We start from the raw sequence: 10,137 nt of genomic DNA on the forward strand, positions 1-10,137 counted from the left end.
GTGAGAGTTCCTTATTTGTATTCAAGATTATAGTATTCACGTGATCTTGTAGAAAAATGAGCGTTTAGTTTTTTGTGGTGAGTTTATACCACGTTCATGAGTGAATATATGTTGTAATTTGAACACAATTTTTATAAGTATTCGAGAGAGGATTTTTACAAGCCTTGCGTCAGGAGGATGCAAGCACTCGCTGGCCATTGAAGGGAGTTCAAGTAGTTGAGCGTTTCAATCAAGATCAGATTAGTGAAGAGATGTACAATAAAGTTGCGGCAAATCTCAAAAAGGAGTCTTGTTTTGTTTAAGTCAATATTTTATACTTGTGATTCTTTATTAATTGGTTTTATTCTCTGTGTGTGGCCCCAAGGAGTAGGTTATCTGAAAAGGTTTCTGAACCTTGTAAAAATTTTTTGTGTTCTTTATTGTTTTTGCATTGTCTTTTTATTGTGTTCAGTTTCTGTCGTGACAAGTTTGGATTCTGTCCCGACAGATCTGAAATCTGTTTCAACATTTAATTACCATTCTGCAACTTAATTAATTCACATAGTTTAATTAGTTTGATAATTAGTAAAAATAGAATTTCAATGGTTTCTCAAATTTAAGAAGAAAAAGCAAACGATTCGATTCACTTCAACTACAAGATCCTCATTTCACATCGACTCTACACGATGGGTTTTTAGGAAAAACATATTGGATCTTACTTATTATCATGTGAATTATCATTTAATCAAAACATAAATAGAAATCATAGAACATGTTTCTATTGAAATAGACTATAAAACAAAGATAAAGTAAATTACTTACTTGTATGCAGCAGAAGTAATAATACTTCACACTTTCAGTTCTCTATACTTTTGTCCTTTATGATTGCTAGGAATTGCCAGGAACTGAAACCGCTTTACAGAACATAACCACGATCTTCCATGCCAATCTTCCATCAAGCCTAACTAGTGTGAGCTATTTTCTTAACACATGAGATAGAGATCTAGAGGAGAAGAAGAGAGAATGATGGCTAGAAGAGTGTAGTATTTAGGGTTTTCTATGACTGAACACTTACTAAAAAAACTTCGTTGAAAACTCTTGCTATAACACTCTATTTACAACTTTTGACTTATTTTATTAACTAAATTAATTAAAAAATAAAATACAAATAAAGCTCATCATGGCCACCCACACCATGTGAGTTGGGCTCATGATGTGTGTTTTAAATTCAGAGCTCATTCGACTCAAACTCAAGACCCTATTATTTATCAATTTTATAATTAATTAATTAAATTATTATTCAAATGAACTATTTATAATTTGAATATTGATTTTGTTACACCCAGATTTCGATACCTGAGATTGTGACCTTGAAAGTTGGATTCGTCATGTGTGAGCTCGTGATATCTAAAGTGCATGTTCGTGGTCCAGGTGCCAAACCCTCGAAGCAAGGTGGCAACCTCGAAGATATGTAATGTAACGCCCTACTACCTTAGAGCCGTTACTAAGTGAGTTTAAATTGTGCAATTAACTCGCTAAACGAGATTCTTAGAACAAATGTGTGACTAAGCTAAAATCAAAGTTATAATTTCCGAAAAATAATCTCATTTCATTGAAAATTATAAAATTTTAACATTTGGGATCCCAAAATATAGTTTAGAAATATTTACAACTCAAAATATAATCACAGTCGACTAAACGACAAAATCCAGTTTAATACAATCATCTCCCAAAAATGCCTCTGACCGTGGCAGTCAAACTGACCAAACATGTACACGCCGCTTCACGCTCGCCATACTCATGATTGGTTGACTTTCTCCTTGCCCTTACCTGCACCACAGAGCACCCGTGAGCCGAAGTCCAGCAAGAAAACTCACAAACAGATAACATATGCATATCAAACACTTATCAGTTAAACAGGCCATCAACTGGCTAAACACGTACGGCCATGCCATCCCAGGCGCTTTACCATGCCCTGGATTCGCAGTCCATACCGTGAGTATATCCCAGGTATCCTTTAGGATCTATCCTAGCAACTCGCACTCCGCGTGCTAAACGCTGCTTCCGGCCCTGGCCCCTTGCCGCACTCGGCCTTGCACTCCACGTGCCTATCGCCGTTCTCGGCTCATTGTCGTTCTCGGCCTTGCACTCCACGTGCCTATCGCCATTCTCGACCCATTTTCGTTCCCGACCTTTGCCGTTATCGGTCTTCACCATTCACGGCTCATGCCGTACAGTCATCACACTTACATATGATAAAGCTAATCAATAAGCTAAACATACATAAACTCAAACAAAGGGTCAAACCCCACATCACAGTCATATAGGGCCGAGCCCAACAACTCATGCTCTACGGGAAACAGTAGTTTTCTTACCTGTGTCCCGAGCTTTTTACGCACCAAAGTCACGAGCACGGTCCTCTAACCCGAGCCTCTCCGAAAACCTAGTCACAACACATTTAAAACATTCTTTAATACTAACCAATCCAAAACCATTTCCCGGGACCAATCCCGTACTCTTGGGACCTCCAATTCCCCAAAACAAAGTAGTGGAAACATCCCTCGAGCCCCCTGGGCAAAAGCCCTAAAATGGAAAATTTCCCCTGCCCAAAAATAGCCTAGCGCCATGGCACTACCCATTGAGGGCCGCGGCGCCCAGAAGGGCTCCTGTTGCCTGATGCTGCTTTGTGCTGCGGCACCAAAGAACAGGGCCGCGGCGCCCCTACGCGAACCCAGAATTCTAGGTTTTCCTCTACATTTTCCTCAAGCCATAACACTCCCAATTCAACCCCAATGCTTACCTAAACCCCAAAATCAATCCAAAACCTCAAATAAACCATCTAGTAACCTATAAACACCAACAACAAGCACAAACACATAATCACACCCATAATTCACACTTTGGTTTCAAATTTCAAAAGTTTAAACCAGTAAACCAGAAACTTAAACCATGCTTCAAAATTCTTAAACCACACCAGAAACAAACCTCAGAATTACATAGAATTCTTACCTCAAGTGGAGAATTCGACCTTAAGCTTCCTTCAATTCCAACTTCAAGCTAAATCCTCTTGTTTCTCAAACTGAATTCCCACACAAACCAGCCACAAACCAACTTTCAATTTTCATGCTCACACTCTAAAAATCAAGCTTAGAAACTTAACAAAACAGAGATAAATTCTTACCTCTGAGAAAATCTTGGCCTATACTTGGTTTTAGTTGCCTCAAGCCACTTTGATTCTCCTCCTAGGTTTCACAATTCCAGCTCCCTACCTTTTTCCTCCTTTCCTTCTAGGTTCTCCTCAAACTTCCAGCAAGAACAAGAGCTTCTAGGTGCAAAACGTGAATGACTTCTCTTCTCAGCTGAAGTTATCTAAATCCTTGCAAAAAGACCATTTTACCTTTCCATCTAATTTCCTTTTCTAACTAAACCTCAAGGACATCCTAGACATTTCACATCCCTTACAAATATACCATTTTATCACTTAGGGTAGTTATCCTCACTCATTACCAATGGTTACTCAAACCACTAAAATACCATTAATCAAAACTTACAAATTCCCAATCTCAAGTTATAATATTCCCAAAATACCCCTAGGCTCCTCCCGAGTCTGGTATTTAATCCCATTGTGACTTTTAAACTAATTAGCTCCCTAGGACCGTCTCGGCACGTGCATCACAATTATATCACCATTATACCATAAATTTCACATATATTACATTTATGCCCTCAGCAGGCTAAAATTACCAATTTACCCATAACAATCAAACGGGGCCCACATGCATATTTATTCCACCTAAACATGCATTCTAATCACATAATCATTTAAATTCACATAGATTGACACAATATAACAATTATTGCCCTCGAGGCACACTAATCAAAGCTCCAAGCCTTATTAGCAAATTTGGGTCGCTACATGTAACCTTGAAGTTCTTTCTAAGCTCGAAAGACGTAGAATTGGAGTATATCCATTGTCAGGTGTCTCGGATCAAGTAGCCCGAGCTTGGTATGGGTATGAGCTCAGAGTGTAACAGCCTCGGTGGTATTTACCCGCTCCGAGCTGGTCTTGGGGAAAGCTGCATAGCTCATAATTTACCTAAAGACCTGGACTGACATGATGCAGATTGCAGATCTCGAACGGCTTAGTGGGTCATCTGATGAGATGTAGTCCATGTGTCCAAAAGATATTTATTGTTGTAACTTCCCTACATTAAAGGGATATTAACTAGTCTGTTATGTGTCTCCTGGTCTTCAGGGGACGTTTCATTGAATATAGGAGTTACAGAATTTAATGTCATTATTCCCATTAATAAAGAGGAGATTCTTCCCGAAATATGTGGGAACGAACTTTGAAAACTCTCTATAAATAGAGATGTCATGAACACTTGAAAACGAAGAAATTTTTTTATCTTGAGAGAATTTTTGGAGAATTCATCCCTGAAGGATTTCCAGAAAACTCCAAAGTCCTAATAAAAAAGACTCGTGGACTAGGCAGAGTTAACTGCTGAACCACGTAAAAAATCCGCATTGTTCTACTATACTATTCATCTTTGCCATAGTTTTTATTGTTTATGTGCTCTACATTTTAAGTTGACGAAAAACAGCGTCAACAGTTTGGTGCTTTCATTGAGAGCCTTAAGCAATACAATCCCTGATCAGCTATGGCTGCGAATGATCACAATATTCCTGAAGAAAACTATCCACGGCGCCCTGGGAGGCAGGCGATGACGAATCCTGAACCTGATGAGAGAAGTGAGTCCTCCGATTCTCGAGGACCTCCAGCACCTCCGGCTCCAAGGGACGATGAGGACATGTACTATAATCTTGAACGGTACGTCCCCATTGTGGAACTTGAAAACCGACAGTTAAGAAAACAGTTGGCTAAGGCCAATAAGCGAAACGAAGAGTTGGCTAGGTTAGCCATAGATGCGCAGGTGGCTCAGCCTCAACCTCCGCAGGAGAACCAAGACCCACCTCCGCGGGACGTTCATGTTCCTCCCCGCAGGCCTCGTGGGAGACCTCGGAAAAATGCTGCCACAAGAGGAACGGAGCAACCTCCGCCACCAGCAAAGCAACTTGCACCCTCAAAACCCCGAAGAAACACTCGGGCTAGGGCTCCGGCTAACTCGATTGCGGAGTTACCAGCAGAGACTGGGAATAACCGAGCCCCTGCAGAGGCTCGGACTCAGGTTCCTGGTAATACGCAGAATGTTACCGAGTCAGCACGGGCAAACTCGGGGCCATCCAGGCCCCGAAATGGTTGGCAGCCACCATCACCCATACGGTTCCCGCCGTCACCAATAAGATACCCCTCACCACCTCGGAGGAACGTACAACCAGCTCGGGGTGATGAGGCAGGATGGAAACAGGGGAATAAAGAGGCTACTAAAGAACGGAGAGGCGACCAACCTGCGAGAAGCCAAATGTCTCGATCTCGCATTGCAGAGACGAGCCAGCATGAATGAACTCCGCCTCGGAACAATCATATGACAAGCCTCACCAGTGACGACTCAAGGAACAGCAGATTAGTCAGCATGTATGATCAAGGTCGAAGAAATACTGGAAACCATAGGAACCGCTCCGACCTGCGGGAGCACCTGAATCAGAATCGGGCCAGTGGTAATCCATTGAACCCGGACTTGAGAGATCGCTTAAATGGGCACAAAGATCCCCTGCGAAGGCGCGAGCCTGGAATTGTGATCAATGATAGCCAATTTCAGGCAAGACCCCCTGCGGACCCGGTTCAAGAAAGAATTGATCAACTGGAAAGGGAATTTATGCTCTTGCAGAATGAGCGAGGTCAGAGTCAGGATGAGGATTCTAATGAGGAGATCAAACCATTCGCTCCCCATATTTCCAACACCCCATTTCCTCAAGGGTTTTGGATTCCTCATGTCCCACCTTTTGAAGAGAAATCCGACCCGTACAGTCATTTGAGTACATTTAATACCATAATGAGAGCAAGCAATGTAGGTTACGAGCTCAGATGCATGTTATTTCCAGCATCGCTTATAGGACCAGCGAAAAATTGGTTCAAAAAATACAAGAGACATTCAATCACTTCTTGGGATCAGCTTTCAAAGGACTTCAAGAGGCAGTTTAGAGCCATGATCGGGGTAAGACCCGAAGCATCGACCCTGACCAACGTTCGACAACAGCCAAGTGAAACGTTGAAGAGCTACCTTACAAGGTTTAATTTGGAGGTTGCCCGAGCTCGGGATGTAGATGACAACGGTCATCTAATGGTCGTCCAAGCTGGGGTAATGCCAGGAAGTCCCCTCTGGGATGATATGCAAAGAAAGCCTGTGAGGTCCTTAACCGAGTTTAATAGACGAGCTCAGAGGTTTGTCAATGTAGAAGAGGTGAGGTCAACGCTAAACATGACCTATCAGCCCATAACCACAACGATAAACGTAAACTCTGCCTCAGCCTCGGCGGATCCATCAACCTCGAAACCCCCTGCAGAAAACCCTTCTAATAGGAAGAAGAATGAAGGAAGTAACCCCGAGGCGGAAGGGGGAAATAAGAAGAAAGGAGAAATATATTTCTCCGTGTACAAAGTGTACACCGAGCTCCATGAGTGTCAAGAGAATATATACCTGGCTAATGGAAACCAGGTCCCTTTCAGGCGTCCAGACCCCATGAGAAATCAGAAGTCCAAGAGGGACTCCAGCAAGTATTGTCGATTTCATAGAGATACTGGGCACACTACTGATGAATGCAGGCAGTTAAAGGACAAGATTGAAGGACTGATCTCGAGAGGATACTTCAGACAGTATGTCAGGAACCAGAATAATAATCAGGCTTCTACTAGCTAGAGGGCAGCTGCGCCACAGCCTACTCAAAACAATAATTCCCGATCTAGAGAAGATGATAGGCCCCCTCCGATTGATGGAGAAGATGTGATAACCATCTCGTGCGGGCCTCACTCACAGGGACGGGCAAGAATGCCCAAAAGCGATATGTGAACGAGCTAAAAACTAGGGACGGGTCCCTCTATGAACCCGAACCTAGAGCTCCAAAGTGCCAAAAGATTGAATCTTAACCGATAACCTTTACTGAGGACGATGCGTCCCATGTTCAGTTTCCCCACAATGACCCACTGGTCATCACTCTCCAGCTCACGAATAAGAGAGTTCATCGAGTTCTCATAGACAATGGGAGCTCAGTGAACATTCTCTATAAGGCCACCTTAGAAAAGATGGGACTCGCACTTTGAGACCTAAAAGCTTGTGCAACGACCTTGTACGGTTTTTCAGGAGAGGGGATTGCCTGTATGGGGTCCATTGAACTCCCTGTAACCTTGGGAGACTATCCAGTCTCAGCAACCAAGATGATAGAGTTTGTAGTAGTGGACTTGCCATCGGCCTACAACGTGCTGCTCGGGAGACCCGCCCTAGTAGGGCTGGGGGCAGTCTCATCTGTAAGGAATTTGGCCATCAAGTTCCCGACTTCTAGTGGCATCGGGACATTGAAGGGAGACCAGTTGGCTGGGAGGGAATGTTATAGCATTTCCATGAGAGGAAAGAAGAAGGTAAGCGCACAAATGCTCGTCATTATTCAAAATAAAGACGGGACAATCTTGGAGATAGATGAAGAAATTGACCCAAGAATGGAGGAAAGAGCTGATCTCGAACCATTAGAAGAGCTCGAAGAAATCAGGCTCGAAAAATCAGACCCCCCGAAAACGGTAAAGGTCGGGAAAAACCTCCATGAAGAAACTAAATAGAAATTAATTTGCTTTTTGAAGAAAAACCAGGATGTCTTCGCGTGGTCACATTCGGACATGGTAGGAATAAGTCCAAATATAGTGAGCCACACGCTAAATATCAATAAAAGCTTCCCGCCGAAGCAACAAAAGCAGAGACAACTGGACGACGATAGGAAAAAAGCCCTAAAAGAGGAAGTCGATAGGTTAAAGGCAAACCGATTCATTAGGGATGCTTTTTACCCCGATTGGGTAGCCAATCCGGTACTGGTCCCGAAGCCTAATGGAATGTGGTGAACCTGTATTGACTACTCGGACCTCAACAAGGCCTGTCCTAAGGATTGCTTTCCTTTACCACGGACTGACCAGCTCGTGGACGCCACGGCAGGGCATAGACTAATGTCGTTTATGGATGCCTATTCTGGATATAACCAGATTGCCATGCATGCCCCTGACCAGGAACATACGAGCTTCATAACAGATAAAGGGTTATATTGTTACAATGTCATGCCATTCGGGCTCAAAAATGCTGGAGCCACTTACCAGCGGCTCGTGAACATGATGTTCTCTGAGAAAATAGGGAACAACATGGAATTTTATGTTTACGATATGTTAGTCAAATCTCAACTGAACAATAACCATGTTGATGACCTCGAAGAATGTTTTGCCGTGCTCCGGAAATATAACATGAAACTTAACCCTCAGAAGTGCTCTTTCGGAGTATCTTCAGGAAAATTCCTGGGTTTCATTGTAAATGCTCGAGGAATAAAGGGTAATCCGGATAAGATCCAAGCCCTGATCGATATGCCTTCATATCGAAAACACAAAGATGTCCAGAGTTTGACAGGCAGGATGGCGGCACTAAGTAGGTTTATATCAAAATCTGCAGACTGTTGTCTTCCGTTTTTCAACCTGTTGAGGGGAGGCAAGAAATTTGAATGGACAGAGGAATGCGAGTTGGCTTTTCTGGAACTCAAGAAACACCTCGCAGAACTCCCTATATTGTCAAAACCTGTTATAGGAGAAGTTCTGTACTTATATCTTGCTATGACCGAGCACGCCATAAGTGCAGTACTCGTACGAGAGGAAGAAAAGGTGCAAAGGCTCGTGTATTACGTCAGTAAAAGGTTACTGGGGCAGAATCAAGATATCCCTTGATGGAGAAGCTAGCTCTCAGCTTAATTCACTCATCTCGAAAACTTCGACCCTATTTTCAAGCGCACCCTATCCATGTACTAACTGATCAACCACTAAGACAAGTCTTGTCTAAGTCGGAAGCCTCAAGTCGACTTCTTAAATGGGATGTTGAACTCGGGAAAATCAAGATCACCTATCATCCAAGGACGACCATTAGGGGGCAAGCCTTGGCAGACTTCATAGTGGAGTGTACTGACAAGACCAATGATGAAGTTACAACCCCGACCCACGAGCTGTGGAAACTTTACATCGATGGGTCATCTAATGAAAATGGGTCGGGGGCAGGAGTAATTTTGATCACTCCTGCAGGCAGAAGATTTCACTCTTCCTTGAGATTTGACTTTAGCGCGTTGAATAACGAGGCTGAGTACGAGACTCTACTGGCGGGACTTCGTATAGCCAAGGAGCTCAAAACTAAAGCAATACATTGCTACAGCAACTCCCAGCTAGTGGTTAACCAGATCTTGGGAGAGTACCAGGCTCGTGGTACGAGAATGACAGCGTACTTAGAAAAGGCAAAATCAGCATTGGAACATTTTGAGTTCTATGCGATAGAGCAGGTCCCTCGAGAGCAGAACTCGAATGCGAACGCCTTAGCCAGGCTTGCTACCTCTATCGAAAATGACGAATTGAATGACGTGCCAATCGAACATCTCTCGGCACCTAGTATTGACGAGCCAGAGCATGAGGACGTGTGTATGATCGACTTCGAGCCTACCTAGATGACTCCGATAGTTGAATATCTCGAGACCGGCATCCTTCCAAAAGAACGGACCAAGGCTCGAAAGTTGATGTATCAAATCCATCGTTATACCATTATAGATGGAAGGCTGTATAGAAGAGGATATTCCATGCCATTACTTCGGTGTGTGACTCCACCCGAAGCTAAGAAAATCATAGAAGAAATTCATGAAGGGTTCTGTGGAGACCATACTAGGGGGCATAGCCTGTCCAAGAAAATCATACGCCAAGGTTACTTCTGGCCTACCATCAAATCAAACTCGTTTGATTACGTAAAAAAGTGTGATAAGTGCCAATGATTCACCACAATTCCTCGAGCTCCACCATCTGAGCTAACTATGATGACCTCCCCATGGCCATTTGCGGTATGGGGAATAGACCTCATAGGCTCTCTTCCAACTGGCAAGGGCGGAGTAAAGTACGCGATAGTCGCCGTAGATTACTTCAAAAAATGGACAGAAGCTGAACCTTTGGTGACAATAACCTCCAAAAAAGTCCTTGACTTTGTGGTG

Source organism: Humulus lupulus, chromosome 2 (assembly GCF_963169125.1).
Source record: "Humulus lupulus chromosome 2, drHumLupu1.1, whole genome shotgun sequence".
Taxonomy (NCBI): Eukaryota; Viridiplantae; Streptophyta; class Magnoliopsida; order Rosales; family Cannabaceae; genus Humulus; species Humulus lupulus.